Source organism: Dromiciops gliroides, chromosome 3, assembly GCF_019393635.1.
Source record: "Dromiciops gliroides isolate mDroGli1 chromosome 3, mDroGli1.pri, whole genome shotgun sequence".
NCBI classification, from domain to species: Eukaryota; Metazoa; Chordata; class Mammalia; order Microbiotheria; family Microbiotheriidae; genus Dromiciops; species Dromiciops gliroides.
In genome coordinates, this window is record NC_057863.1 from 422347248 (window position 1) to 422363838 (window position 16591).

At 33.2% G+C, this 16591-nt stretch overlaps 1 protein-coding gene across 3 annotated transcripts in view; it reads left to right on the top strand.

The window, feature by feature from the left end:
• Positions 1-3212: 3212 nt before the first annotated feature.
• Positions 3213-16591, top strand: part of CALCRL (calcitonin receptor like receptor) — a 116374-nt gene continuing 102995 nt past the window's right edge. For all 3 annotated transcript variants that reach the window (XM_043990996.1, XM_043990994.1, XM_043990997.1), the window contains exon 1: positions 3213-3443. The gene's annotated coding sequence lies outside the window, so the exon portion shown is untranslated. The remainder of the gene's footprint in view (positions 3444-16591) is intronic.

The window sequence follows — 16591 nt, forward strand, 5'->3', positions numbered from 1 at the left end:
TCTCTCTCTCTCTCTCTCTCTCTCTCTCTCTCTCTCTCTCTCTCTCTCTCTCGATCCAGTTATTGAATCTTTACCAGTACCCTCCTGGGTGTTTGATGTACAAGTAAAAACCACCAGAAGAATTAGGTTTCAATGTGTGTCACACTATTATTTTCTCTTTAAGCTATATATTACTGAATCTCTTTGAAGCCCATATTCCATATCCCTAAAATGGGGATAATAATCCCTGCCAAATGAGACCCTGTCAAATCATTTCATAAACTTTAAAGTGTCCTCCACCCCAAAAGATTTTTTATATGACACTTTTCTATTCTTCATGTCCTGAAAAGAACACTACTTTTATTCAATTCCCCATTCCATGGATGCAAAGAATGTCAAAGCCAGAAATCTTTTAAATCATTTAGTTCAATCATCTCTTTTTATTGACAAAGAAATAGCAAATCCTGAGAAGTTAAAGAATTTCCTCAGTGGAAGTTATTATGAGAACCCATATCTTTGGATCCCATGATTTTTTTTTAACCTGGAATTCAAAATTCTTCCCAATTCTATGTGTAAAGTCTAGCCAACAATTAAGTTCCACAGCCATTCTGAAGTGTATAACAATCAATAACCCTTCCTCTTTACCCTAGAGGTTGAAGGGCCCCTTGTATCAATGAGAAGTTCCCTGCTGTGGTTGTCTCCTAGCAGACAGAGAACAGCAGAAGTAACCATTTGTTCCTAAATACCATATTCTAAAACAAGTAAAGCTCCTTTTTAGAATATGTGCTATTTCTCAATACTTAAACTTGATGTAATTCAGTTTCTAATAATTGTCTCTCCCATGGCTTAAGATTTTTATGGATCATTGCATGCCCTACTTCTAATATGTACTACCTTTTATATATTTAGTTCCATTAAGATGAACTATGCCTCTTTGTGTGTGTGTGTGTGTGTGTGTGTGTGTGTGTGTGTGTGAGAATGATATGTGTCAAAAGATTATAAGATCCGGAGCTACTGCTGACACTGTATGCAATTCACTTTAGTTCTTTATATATAGATTCATGATCTTCCTTTAGTAACCCAGTTCTTCATAATTTATGTGTACTGGCTGAAATTTCACAAGATGGCATGTATCTAAGACACATGGCATTTAAAACTCTTGAATTGTTCCTTAATTTGGAAAGCTCACCTAGCCCTCAATTCCAGCAATCTCAAATTACATTAGTATAAATTTACCACCTTACATCTTGAAATGGCCTTTTATTTATCTTTGAACTTAACTAAACTCATAGAATAAAAAAAATATTAGTTCTAGCTCAAGGGAGACTTTAGAAGTCTTCTAGTCCAGTCACTCTTATTTTATTAAGATTATGAAATGAAAAAAAAAAAGTAAGGCTCAATAAGTTCAAGCTATTTTCAAGTTCCAGTAATTATGATGACATAAATGTTCTGAGTCACGGATTTAACATACTTTCCATTTATAGCCACACATTATGGGGGAACTTCTCAGTGTTTTCAAAATATCTTGGAAAATTGTTTTCCTTTTATACATATATACATAAGAAAATTCTAGATAATCGACTCATATGTTATAAATACTGGGTTCATATCAAAGAGATATTTTCTTTAGACAAAATTAGATAATTTAATTTTAAAATATATTAACAAGACATTAATATACTATTATATATGTGGAATCTATTTAAAAATGATGGTCTAATTAATTACATACTTTGTGAAAATGGATCTTTTCCTTGAAAATTTATTTTTTCAAACCTTTTTTAGGCCACAAAATTTCATACTTTAATCAAATATTGATATGTATTCAATCTCCAAAATTCAGAGACTAGGTAGCCATAATTAGGTTTGTGTTGAATCCATATGATGCCAACTACTTCAGTGAAAATGAAAAACCTCATGCATCATCTGGATATTCTGGCTACAAATCTTGGTTAGACCAATTTAAAACACCCGGGTGCCTGATCGACTTTTTCATTTTTTACCTGCATGTTTAGTATAGTCATATATACATAGACAGAGAGAGACAGAGGGAGAGTGGGGGGAAGGAAGGGGGATGGGGGAATAGGGGGATGGGGAGGAAAGTAATAAACAAATATATAACTATATGAATGAATGAATGAATGAATGAATGAACAAAAATAAATAAATAAGGACTCTGTTCTGCTTCTCCTCCTTTCATTTTGTTCTGATTTATTTAGTTGTAAGTTTTAACAACATGACTTTTTTTTATGAGTTGGTTATGTATTAACTCAAGCATAGGGTTACTGATAACCACAGATTTCAGTCCCAGTTTTCCTAGGCCTTGCTTCACATTTTCTCTAGCTAAAGATTTTCACATAGGCTTGGACTGTGGAAAATGTAAGCCATCTGTAACACTTCGACACAAAAATCCATAAGGTCAGGGGCTGAGTCTGTCATCCAGTGTATATCCCTTGCAACTAGTGAACTGCCTTGACACCTGTGAGTACTCACTAACTGCTGTTAACTGACTGATAAATAAATGCATTTAGAATTTTGAGAAAGACAGTACCCTATTTGCAAACTCTCCCTGCCTCTAAATGATTTAAAACTAGTACCTTTTAAACTAGTCATAAATATGTAGTATGTTTCAAAGGGAAGATAAAAAAGGCACAATTTCTCTGGCTATATCTATAAAGCATGGTCTAAGACATGCATTCATTCATTCAGAATTCATATAGACTAGAGTCAGATTACAGAATTAGTATAGTGGAATGCAGCTAATCTTAATCATTGTTCACTTCTGTGTAAAATCTGAGTTTATGCACTGATTTGTTTTCTCCCCCTTCTGGAAATGCTTTAAAGTGTTGTATGTCCCATTGTGAGTGTTCATATTGATAGGCACCCAAACCCATGTGCCTAATTCAGCTGCTTTATATAGAGTATTATTTTCAGATCAACTTCATTCAAATCACTGATGTATCTGCTTGACAAGTCCTAACAGAACACAGGGAAGATGCAAGCCAGGCAGTCTTTGCTGGTAACAATGTATTCATGACTTTAGGAACTGTTTTTGCTCAGGCTGCTTCTTGCTCCTGCCTGAGAGGAGAGGAGCACAGATTTCCTGGGGTGTGCTATTTGAGCAAGAAAGTAATCTAACACTAAATGCAGGCGGGGTCAGAGTGATGTAACAGGAAGCTCTGATGTTTCCCTTCTGCTGCTGATCACTTACAATCTGACAACACTTCCAATTCTACTCAGAACAAGCCCTCTCTCCACAGTAGAGCAGTGTAACCTCTTCCATTAAGATCACCAGGCTCTGATAACTGGATTACACCCAGCTTGCAGGATCAAATTGCAAGTCTTTTGCTGTTCCCCCACCTTGCCTGAGGGGGAGAATCTCTTCTGCAGAATCTCTGAAAAATCAAATTGCATCTAAGACTATTTTACAAAAAAAAAAAAAAATTCCTCAGGAACTGTGCTGGGTGAGTACCTATTAAAGCATATCTAAATATTGTAAATTATACAGTCATTTGACTTGAGATTGTTTCGTGAGCTTTAGTTAATAACATTAGGAGAAGCTAGAAACATTTTCATTAGTGTATGTTAGATAAGCTATAGGGTGCAACAGTAAAAGTAGAAATCTTGTTAACTGCTAAATACTCCTATAATTTTGAATAGTATTTCAGATTTTTTTGGGGGGGGGAGCAAGAAAGAGAAGTATGACTTTAAAGGAGCTCTTGTGGGACTAGATCTCCAAAAGTAACTATGCTATGGGCTATGCTGTATTTTCTTATAGTCCTAATATTAAACAAGTTTTATTCTTGCCAGCTGGAAAACATTAAAGCAATTGTTTTAGAAAAAGGTCTCTAAACTCTCTCAGCACAATTTAGACTCTTAGGAAAGAGTAAGAATAAATGAAAAACTCTACCGGTTCTCTACTCCTGAGGTCTCCTACTCTCACTGCCACTGTTATTGAACAGGCAATTAAGGGCAAAAGCACTAGCCTTCCATTTATCACACTTATTTCTACTTGCAGTTCACCTCAACTCACATATATCTTCTTAAGCAGTTCTAATACCGTTTTCATTTTTTGTGTTTTTAAACCATCCCTTTACAAAATTCCAAGTATTTGCATTAAAGTAGTTTTAGAGTGGTATTCTAGGTAAAAAGTCATTATTGAAAGGTTGGAAAATGGGCTAGTAGAGAATATGATTTAAGCTCTGAAGATATGTCCCTTTTTATTTTTAATGTCACTTCATAGCGAATACAGTATTTCCTCCTATTGTGCTACTTATAGTCTGCTGACTTAATTGCTTCTCTGTGTATGTGTTTGTAAGGGGGTTAAGGGAAGTGGAGGCATGGGGATATCCAGAAAAAGAATAAAAATATAAAAAGAGAGGGACCATGAATTAATAAGAATTTAAATAAGTATATATAGAATAATTACTATTCACTTCTGGTTTTGGTGACAATTATTTTTTGAGTGAATTAATGATCCTTCAGGCAAGAAAAATTGTCCTAATGAATTCAACAATTTAATACCCATATAATTTATAGGTTAAGAGAATTTGTAGATTGTTAAATACCATTATTTATTTTAGGGAAATGGGATATCAAAGTTGTGCTTGATTGATGGGGAAGATGCCACTTTTGATCAAGATAGGTTTTGATATCCATGAAATTATGTCTTTTTGTTGTTGCTTTTTGCTTCTATTATGGGAATCCTGGACTTAATCACCCATAACTTTAACACATTACAAGGGACTACTTTCTCATCCGGTGTAATTCCCTGGCAGTTTTACCCTGGTTATTCAATACCTCAGATGCTTCTAAATAACTTTTCACAAGATTTTAGCTACATGATTCTCTTGCTCATAATTTACATGTTACTTATGCCTAGTTCTTTGGCAATAAGAGGTACACAAATACAGAAATGGCAGGTGAGAGGGATTCTTGGTTACTTTTGAAAGCTTCTTGAAGCCTGGAATGGGTATTAGGAAGGCCATAGTGGTAATCATACATATTCTAGTTTTGGCTGTGCTTAGAACAGATGTTAAAATAATTTTATTTCTGATGATACTTAAAGACTTTATCCCTTTCTTTAGGAAGTTGTGTTTAACCAAATATTTCACATTACAACAATACAGAGTGAAACCATGGACCAAAAAGAGACAAATACCTAGAGAATTGGGGGTGAGGGGAGTAGTGTTTATCCAATATTATTTTCACTAAATGTCTTCAAATTGAAATGACTTATAAATTTGATCTGCAAAAATAACAGTACAAAAGAACCATTTAGTACTTATCTTCTGGAACTAAAGACTGAATCAAAGGTTAAAATAACTTGGAACACATACATATGCATGTATGTGCACACATGTGCACATACACACAGTACTTTAAAATCATTTCCTCTAAAAATCAATACCTTTTATGAATCCATCAATTACTGTGGTCCTGATGCAATTATTTTACTATCTTAAATATATTTGTTCCTCATGATATCCCGCATTGACAGCATGGAGTCATCATATGTGCCTAAGACAGGGAAATTAAGGTAATGCAATGATATGGATGCTTTAAGCCAAAACATACTTTCAGCTAAAATATTTAAACTACTAAATAAAAATCTATTATTGGTATAATTGCTCAAATTTTCCTTCATTTTTCAATATATTTCTTGATGTGAAAATATTGGGATTTATTCTGTTTGTCAACAATACTATCTTGTTAGGAAGTAGTGATGCTAAGAAAAATACAGAAGATAAAAACCACATTATTTTGTATTTATTCAATAAATTGAATTAATTTTGAGGTAACAGAAAATGATATAAAATTGAATTGTAAACATGTAAAACATAATCCATAATTTAAAAAAAAAAAACATCCTTTGACTAGCCCAGATTTCTGCTCCCAATATGGCTATCTTTAGAGCATATTCACTTTGTAGTTTTCCCAAAAGAAGATTCTTCAGCTTTTAGTAAAGTATATTAAAGCTTATAAAAGTTCTAGAATAATATTATTCACCATTATGTAAACATTTCTCTTAGGAAAATACATTTAATATTAAATTTTGAAGAGTTGCATCATTATTCTCAAGATTAGTCAACTTTTTAGTGAAAAATAGAAATCTATAACTCATAGTATATGTGTGTCTGTGTATTACATGTGTATCCCATATTACTGTTACATGATTTATTAAAGAATTCCTTGATTGCCTAACCATATTTAAAGTGAATAAGTCAAATTTACTATTTTGCTATAAAAAATATCAAAGATAGAGTGTTGAAGTTTGGCCATAATTCAGTCTTTAAGAATGTTCCTAGGACCTAATTGGAAACTTCTCAAAAGTAACTGAAGGAAACAAAGTGGCATAGGCAATAAAGTAAAAGGCTGATTTTAATTCAGAGTTTATTATTTAATTCATTTTGGCAAACTAATTTGCTTCCTGGGGAATGCAGAGACCACTGTGTAAATGTAAATGTATTTTAAGCAGCTTGGGAGAGAATTGGTGATACTTACTGAAAGCATACAGTTATTATGTTTTCATATATTAGCTAACAAAAGCAAGCCTGTTGATATGTCCCAAATCTTGAATTTTATTTTTCCCATTATGATCATGGTTTTTTAAAGATTTTAGGATAAAAATAATCAGATTTCCTAGGAAAACGTTTTGAGTAAATACATTTTGAAGATCTTTTCAGGCATTAGCCTTATCCTATATCTAATCTTTGTTTAGGAGACCAAGAAACTCCCTTGCCAGTTAAGATAAACTGTTCCATTATAAACTGGTGTGAAAGCTTCTCTTAATGACTAAAGGTGGTAGTGTGTTCCCTTACTGGTTTTATGTAACCAGAAGCAAATTTCAGTGAATATTAAAAAGTGAAGAATATGTGCAGTAAAATAAACTTTTTCTCAGGTCTGATATCAGTATCTTTACAATACCTCAAATGTTTTTTGTTTGTTTGTTTGTTTTCCCAGAAAAGCTCTTATTGCTACCTTCCAATGTCCTTGCTATTCCATGCCACCCAGAAGTAGCCTATCTCCTTTAGCAATATCTTCTTGGGTTACTAAAAGTATTCTGCTGAACTTTAGAAAACAAAAATCACCAGAAATAAGTTTATATATACACATAGATATGTGTGTGTGTATGTATGTGTATGGGCATGTGTGTGTATACACACACCTACATGTGAATCTGAAGTGTAGTTGAAAATTTATCCACATAATTCATTTAAATTTAAAACCTATCTCTGTAATTTGCCCCCTAATTCTTTCCTTAATGGAAATATTTAGGTTCATTTTATCTATATTTTCCTTACTTCCACATTTTAAAAAATCAGCTTATATTCACTAATCAGTCTGCACTTGTGCAACACACTGAATTAAGATTTTAAAGGAACTTAATAAATACTTTTGCTAGCTTTTTTGGGTAAAATGGCTGAAGCAATGATAGAAACAAAAAGGAATGACTTTCTTTGACTTTAAGGAAATCATTGCTTGTAATGTTGTTTGAAATGCAGGTAGTATCATAGATTACTATTATCAGCCTACATAATAGGTTTTAAATACCTTTTAAAATGTTTTCTCATACAGTTTTAATTCTTAAGTGAATTTATTAGGGAAAAAAAGCTTTTGTGGTGTGTTTTTTTTAAGGGACAAACAGAGAAAACATCAGGAGTTTTGAATACCTTTCAAATGTTTGACAAAGGCCATGCTATCTCCTACTCAGAAAGCTACAAAATGAGTCAAAATTGTTGCCTAGGTTAAGAGAATTCATCCATGTTCTTAAAGAAAACATGCATAATAACATGAAAAAATATTCCTTCATTCATTTGAGGGAAAACTGGAATATGGTAAACTGTACCTTCTAAGTACCTGTGTTTATCCATCTATTTTTATTTACCAGGTTGCTTTTATGTAAAGGGAATGCCTAATGAACCAATGTTTTCCATTTTTGTACAAGCTGCAAGAAACGTTCTCAGGGCAGGTATATACAGACCTAACCTTTGGTCTATGTGTCAGAGAATCTGAAGGAATTATAAATATGTTTCATTGCTTTAGTGTATGAAATGGTGTTCTAAGGATCAGAAAGAGTAATGCAGTTCCCAGAAATATATAGATCATTCCCAGAGAGGAGTTTATATACTTGTGCAATTAACATGCATACTTTAGCCTCTGTTTCTGTCATTTAAATATAAGATAAATCCTTGAGATAATCAAATAGTTGGATTGCATATCCCACAAAGAGCTCATAAGTGTTCCTTTAAAGCAGAGTCTTTATTAGCTATACAAGGTGGAAAATTGAAACAGCAATCCAGGTATTTTTGGCCCAATAAGTGATGATTTCTCTCAACTGGATACACGAGCTTTTAATATTTTCTGTAGAAATTATCTTTGAATGTGAAGTGTTTTTCCAGCAAAGATCTTGCTTTGTATCCCCCAGCACCAACACAGTGCCTTAGACATAGAAGATACTTAATAAATGTTTGTTAGATTGTTTTTGGATTGGATAGGAACACCCTCCATAAAAAATCCTTCTCCCATTCTTCATAACAGTGGAATTCCCATCTTTTTTTACTCTTTCCATAGTACTTCCATAATTAAATGAAACATCCCAATAGATATTCAGTGTGAAAAGTAGGGAATTTACAAAGGAAGTTAAAAATTGGCCAATCCTTTAAAAATGGAGGAATAGTATTTGCTGAACATAAAGGGATAAAATAAATTGTCTCCTAGATACCATGTCCACAATCCGTATCAAAAACTATTCAGAATTCATTGGGAATATTATAACATTTTAAGCAACCTAGTTAAAATCATTGCCTTTTAAACATTTTTTTTTGTGGGGGGAAATGGTGCTGAATTTCTTCTGGCTTCATTTCATCAATCAAATCATTACTTTGTAGGTTTACAAAGTGATTTCTTTGATAATAATTGTATTTATTCATCTTGCCAGTTATTAGGGCAGATGAGCTGACAGGATGATAGATAGAGTGGTCCTTTTGGAGGTAGCATTGGGCAGAATATTCCCTCCTTCAGTGACATTCCTTCATGGCTTGTTTTTGTTTTCTGGTTATTTTTTGGTAAATCCTCCTCAGGGTGTGAGGTGGGACCCAGTCTCCTTGGGGACATCCTCTAAATCTTGTGTAGCTCACTATTGTTATTGTTCGCCCTAAATTTTCCAAGACCATGATATCAGGTTGATATCATGATGTGCACTGAATTGGACTTAAGTGAGGGAGGGATATGCAAAGTCACCAGCCTCACATTCTCCTCCAGAACCATCTAGGTCCAGTGGCAAAAAATAGATCAGGATGACTGAAGATGGCCCTAGATGTTTAAGGCAATTGGGGTTAAATGACTTCATCAGGATACACAACTAGTAAGTGTTGGGGGTTATATTTGAACTCAGGTCTTCCCAACTTCAGGGCCAGTGCTCTATCCACAACACCACCTAGCTGCCCCTAGAGCCCATTATAACACTAGTGATTCATCAGCTCACCCTGTGATGCTGTGGGTATTTCTAGGTAGGAAAATTGATATAGTTCCATAATTCAACTAAATTTTAGCATCCTCTATTGCCATTGCAAGTATTTAATAGTTAACATTCCCCCTCTCAATTTTGTAGAAAAGCTGAAAAATTCCTCAAAAGTCCTTCATAGTAGTATTTTTAAATTGTAACTCTTCTTATTGCAATCATGAATAAATCATTTATTTTCATCAGGCAACATTATTTAAGGCATATCAGTGTTAAATTAGAATTGAATAATCTGAAGGAAATGCATGAAAAAGTGTGTTGGCAACTAGAGTTTTTCATTATTTTGAAAGAGTTAAAGGAAATTCCCTAGGTGTGTAACTTAGGACTAAAAAGATCCAGTGTGAGGAGAGCCAAAATATTTTATATAGTGTGAATATAAATTGGGACTCTATGGCACAAGTTTATAAGGGATATTGGAGTTTTACAGCTGGGCAAACCCTTGTTTTAATGACAGGTTGTTAACACCTACTTTGAGCTCTATGATTAAGTGATATTTTGAAGTGCATTTTCTTTCCAGGGATAAGTATTTGAGATAATGTGCTTGGAAGGGAACCAATTCTATAAGAGCAAGAAGATATTAGGTTAGTATATCACAGTAAAGTTATGAGATTGAGGTAACTGTAATGAAAATGATAAAGTTTGTTTTTAAACAAAGAACATTCTACCTTATACTAGCTAAATTATTTGGAGAAACAGTGAGGCAATTTACTATAAAGATTTGATTTCATAAGGTAACAATTTTTAAAGGAATTAAAATAATCACAAAGCCAATGTATATCTTTCCCATTTTTATTCTGATCCTTTTTACATATCAGTGAGGAACCTGATAACTGAAAATAAGGTAATATGTTTTGAAAGTCCTATTATGGAAAAAATATGCTCCCATGTGTATATTTATGTGTTCCTGTATTATGCACATATGTGCAGACAAAAGATTTAAAACTGTTGGGTAGAAGATTCAGACTTAAATATAACCAGAGAAAATCTCAATGATTGGAGGAATTTGGGAGGTCGCATAATACAGTACTCAGATCTCATTATTCTTAGATGATAGAATATAGTTTCTTGTTATAATGTGGTATAGTATTTCCTAGAAAACTGAAGTATCTTTGTCAAGATAAGAGAATGGTTATGCAGGTGATGAATATTTGGAAATTTAAGATTTCAAATTTTAATGGATTGTCTTATTTATTGATTTTATTTATATCCCATAATAATAAATAGCATACTTGGATAATAATGCACTATAGTTGACTTTAAAAATGAAGGACCTGAGTTCTAATCCAGACTGACATTTACTTGCTATGTAAGCCTAAGTTAATTATTTTGGTATTTTAGGAGTCATAGTTTCCTCATCTCTAGAATCAATATATAATCCCTTAGGATTCTCTTCAATAGGAAAAGATAATCCCCCAAATCCTTCCTCATATAACCCATTTTCCATTATTTTAATCAACCTAAAATTTTTCCTCTAAATATTCTTCAGATTGGTTTCTCAATATTGTTTTAGACAAATGAATTCATAGAATCTGATTGAATCAGAATGATCAAATGTACCTTTTTGAATTTATAACTTTTCTGAAAACTCAACCTGAGAGAAATCAATTATTTAGCTTCCTTTATAGAGCTCATTAAAAATATTGATGGGAGCTTTAAATTATTGGTTGAAATAAGGCTCTGGAATTATCTGTAGATTTCTTTTAACCATGACATATATGCTTTTCCCTATTTCTATGGAAAAAGTGAATGTTTGTTTTCATTGGTATGGGGTACAGATGTGTCTATGAAGTAGCCATCTGATGTTGAAATAAAAAATCAGTATAAGAAAAATTGGTCAGTCCTAAGGAGAAAATATTTGCAATGCTTGTTACCATTACATTATACTTAGATTATTATCTCTTATCTCCAATATTTAAAAATTTAAATATATTAAGATATATTTACATGTTTAAAATATTAGAGAGAAGAGAATAAAGTATCTTAATATTAGTAATATCTGATAATATATCAATATATTTACATTTCTTAAGTATTTAGATATATTTTATATATAAATACATTATCATATATATTTTTTCAATAGTAGAAACATGATTCAGGTTTCAGTGAATTCTAATATGACCTTTCAAAATAGGGTAAGTGAGAAGGTTGTTCAATAATTTAACGAAGATTGTAGAAACCTTCTCCCACATAACAGAACAATGGACTAAATTAGCAAAGAATACTTGTTGAAACAGGCAGACTTGCCAACTCTTTCCTCCCTACACAAACTTTAAGTCCATTCTTATTGCCTTCCTGGATAAAACTGCTAAGGGGTCTACAGACATAAAAAAGTATGTACTTGTGACTTCTGAAAGTTAATAAGCCAATTTTTAAAAAATGTTCATACAGCATAATACAAAATGAGCTCTTTTGTCATGAGAACCGTGTCTTGCTTTATTCAATGTGATGAATTATATGTATTTGCTTCATTGTAATTTACCAAGTTTCTTGGTATATGTTTATCAAAGAATATAGGACTTCTAAAAGGGGTGTAAACAGTACTTAAATATAGAACAGAACTGATATATTATCAACTATGAATAGCATTTTTACAGTCACATATTTTTAAATGCCTTTTGTCCACTAAAATGGGAAAAGAAAATAATGAAAATAAATAAAATTTCTTTATAAATGCAGAATTCATTCATGGATCTCATTACAATAGATTCACTGCTATCAATCACAATAAACCATTAAGTACAAGCTCCCTTTTGTCCCTAAGTAATTTTTAAAATTGAGATTCTAATATGGAGGAAAGAATGTGGCTTATAGGGATAAGAGTCAGGATATTTAACTTCTATTTTAGACTTTGCCACCAAAAAGCTGTATCGTCATGGATAAGTAATTTTACCTCTTGGGGCTTGGTTCTCTCATCTATAAAATGAAAGGGTTGGAGAAGCATATAGTAATAAGAATAAGTCTTAGAGAGAAGAAGACCTAGGTTCAAGTCCCATTTCTGACCTATACTGGCTATGTGACTAGTATGTCAATTAGTCAGCTTGTCTCTCCAGTCTACTGTCTAAGACTGTAAATTGTACAGAAAGTATGGATATGGCTGAATAGAATGTTTATGCCAATAAATTCACAGATCTACTAAAAAAAGGTGGAGTCAGAAAAGATGATTTTTAACATCCTTTCCAGTTTTAATATTCTACAAATATCCCCACTAAAAACATTCCTTAGATTGGAGATCTCTTTACTTTATAGGCCTTTGCTCTTTGAAAATAGAACATATTCTATCTTATTAAGAAATATCTTCCTTCTTAGTGCAGAGATATATTTGGGTATTTTTCTTCCCAAAGAGAAGTGCTGAGGTAGGACACTGTCCTTATATCATCCTTAATCTCAAAACATGGCAATAATATTTAAAAAGAGGAAGTGAAAAGAGGAAGCATGTAAAACCCTTCTATTCTCTATTAATGGAATCTAACATATCACATTTTGCTAGTATAAGTGAAAGGATTATAATCATCAGCAACAAATGTATTTAAGTAAAAGAGCCAATAATTTGTCCAAAATAGTGTCCAACTTAAAGTATTCACAAGCTCTCCTCTACCCACTTGCCTTCCTTACTTCTAACCTTCTCTCACCCCAAATTTTCTGGCTTCTGTCTAGATGGAAAATTACCAAAAGTCATGTACTGTAAATAAAACTATTATTATATAAACTTAAATTATATAAAGAACAAATAGTACATCCCTTAAAAGGGCATCTCAACATTTAAATGATTTTTCCCAAAATACATGGTAGTGCTTAGTCTGCATTTGAATTATTTCTGGCATGTTGATACTCAGAAAACATAGCTACTCTAGTTGGCTTCCTAAAAAACCTAGTATGTGTTCCTTCAGCAAGCTAGCTCAGAAACACTGGCACTTTTTGGTTTATTTTATCCAGCTGCTTAAAAAAAAGAAAGATAGGCATATTTTAATTCTGGAATAACTGGAAAATGGGTGAAATACAGTACTTATGGAAATAATTTAAAATATGATTTTTCCTAAAGGAGTTGACAAGAGAACTTTATGTTTAAGGATTACTACTTAGAGTGCAGAGGCCTCTCTTCATAGAGTAATAAATTCTCAACATTAGAAGAGACTTCGGAAGCCATTTAGTTTAACCTGTACCTTAATAAGGATCCTTTTTACAACATACCTGGCAAATGTTCATCCAGCCCTTGTTTGGAGCATTCAAGTAATGACAAACTTGTCACTTTCTGGGACAATCCATTCCAATTTTGTTGTGTTGTTATTCAGTTGTTTCAGTCTTGTCCTACTCTTTATGACCCCATTTGGGATTCCCTTGGCAAAGATACTGGAGCTTTTTGCTGTTTCCTTCTCCAACTTATTTTACAGATGAGGAATTGAGACAAAAGGGTTAAGTGATTTGCCCAACATCACACAGGTGTAAGTGTCTGAGGCCATTTTTGAACTCAGGAAGATGAGTCTTCCTGACAACAAGCCCAGTGCTCTAGCCACTTTGTCACCTGGCTGTGCTTATTTTAATTTTACAAATATCTAATTATTATGGTGTTTTTTTCTTATAGAAAACATAACTTTACCTCTTTCCATTGCTCTTAGTTCTGCCCTCTGGGGCCAAATAAAAAAAGTGCAATCCATCTTCTACTTGATAGCTGTGTTCAATTATTTGAAAGACTATCACATCCCCCATAAATCTCTTCTCCAGGTTAAACATCTACAGTTGTTTCAACAGATTTTCATTGGGCAATATCTCAAGCATCATTTTAATAGGTGCTATCTGCATGATCTCTGCCCTATCAATGGCTTTCCTAAAATGTATATTCAAAATCTGAAAACAACAATCTAAATGTGGTCTGACCAGGACAGAAAACAATGAGGATTATGCCTGTTTTGCCCTAGGCTGAGGCATTAGTTGCAAGTGAGATGAAACAGTGCTTCCTATTACTGTTTCAATGCTTAGAAAAAAGATTTTTATTAAGAAATATACATGCACCCTTTTCTAAATAAAGATATTTTACCATATATAGGCAAGAAATATTTACTGTCCACAAATAGACTCACTGTCCATATACAGGGTGATCCTTCAAATATCCTCCATATGTCTTCTATGATCTAAAAACAGTTATTCCCCTGAGATAGCCTTTGCCCAAGCTTTTTGTTTCAAAGAACAGTTGTTTTGTAAACAAGATGCAATTGCAATACAAAGAACTTTCATTACCCTTTAGAAAGAAAATCACTAATATCTGAGTAATAGTGTCTACATAGGAAGTAGGAATTCCTACCCTTTTAAAAATCGGGTTTCATTATCATGCCTTATTAATTGAAGCTATCGGTCTAAAATCCCAAGGCAGAATTCCTAATCACCTGTAGATGACAATGAACATGTCATTGTTTAATATTCCTGTTTTATGTTATTATTGCTAACAAAATTAATAACATTTACAATTCCATGGTTTGGCTTGACTACACATCATTTTATATATTAGCCTGCTAGCTAAGTAAAGCTGGAACTAATGCTTCATCATTCTGAAGATACACACTTTCTGTTTTTCCAGTTTTAAGACATTAAAGAGACTGTATTTTAAAACTTTTATAATTGTTTTGAGGGGAAAAAAGAGAAGCCACAAACCATTATATTTTAGGAATCAAGAGAGTTCAAAATCAAGAACACATTTAACAGTATTAGTTTACCAAGATCTGGATGTAACCCTCTTTCCCAGCTAGTTCAAACCTTCTACTGGGAATCAGAAAACTGCCTAGAAAAATAATAAATTCCATATAATACCTCATAGCTTTGCATATCTTACTCCTAGTTTGTTATGTTTTCTTTTCACTGAGGCAGGAACTAAGGCATGTGATTTAGCATGCTTTCTTACAGTGTCTTCCCTGGGTGTTGTAGCATAGTGACAATTCCTGGTGATGTCTAATCTCTCAGCTATCTCATCAGTTAGTCATCAACTAACTACTTATTAAACACTGCACTGGGCCCTGTGCTAAATACTGAAGATACAAATATATAAAAAGAAGGATGGTCTGTGACCTCAAGGAGCTTACATCCTAGTGGGAGAGGAATACATAAAAGGGATCTGAAAAACTGAGGGGAAGTTACCATGGTGGCAGTGTAGAGAGCCAGAAGCAGAGCCAGGAGAGGAATGAAGAAATGCTCCCCAAAATGAGAATCCCAGGAGGACCTCACCAAAGGGAGTTCCTTGGACAGGGGCTTGTTCCAGAGTGAGAAGGCAGCAAAGACATGGTGATGAAATCTGGATACTTGAAATCAAGGCCAAGAAAGGAATATTTCAAGGTGCTAGCAATAATTTATAATAATAATAATAAAGACAACTACAACAACATATAACATTTATTTATCACTTTATGGTTGGCAAATGTTGTACATTGTATCATGTTTCATTCTTACAACAACCCTGTGAGTTAGGTATTATATCATCCTTGGTTTACAAATGGGATAGCCAAGTCGGAAAGAAATAAATTGACTTGCCAAGGGTCATATACCTAATGTCTTAGGCAGGTTTTGAACTCCAGTCTTCCTCATTCCAAATCTAGTACTCTATCTACTGTGCCACATAGCTCATTAATTAATTGATGAGCTTACCCTGCCAAGGGCATGCAGACAAGTGTACATCAAATGTCTGGAATAGTCTAGTGTATGGCCCAGCTGTATGAGATAAACATGTTAGGTATTTCTAATAATAATCCTGAGTTACACAGAATTTAAATATTCATATTATTTGGTTGGTGCATAATTAATTATCTGTCCATTTGTTTGACCTATATGAGAACTCACCAACAATGACATTTTTTATTTAATTTCTATCATAATTCTCCCATGGCTCAGCTGTAAATGCTATAAAATTATTAACCTCAGCAACACTCCAGTAAAACAAAGTCAAATTTCAATATAGATTGGCCCACTTTAAAGCAGCCCCTCCCCACCTCATCACCACTGTCAATCATAGCAGATTTTTAGGGTATTTAAGGGTTCCAACTCAGCAGCAAATTGTTATGGGAAATGAATGAAACATCCTAAAAAATCAGATGTTTCCAATTTGTT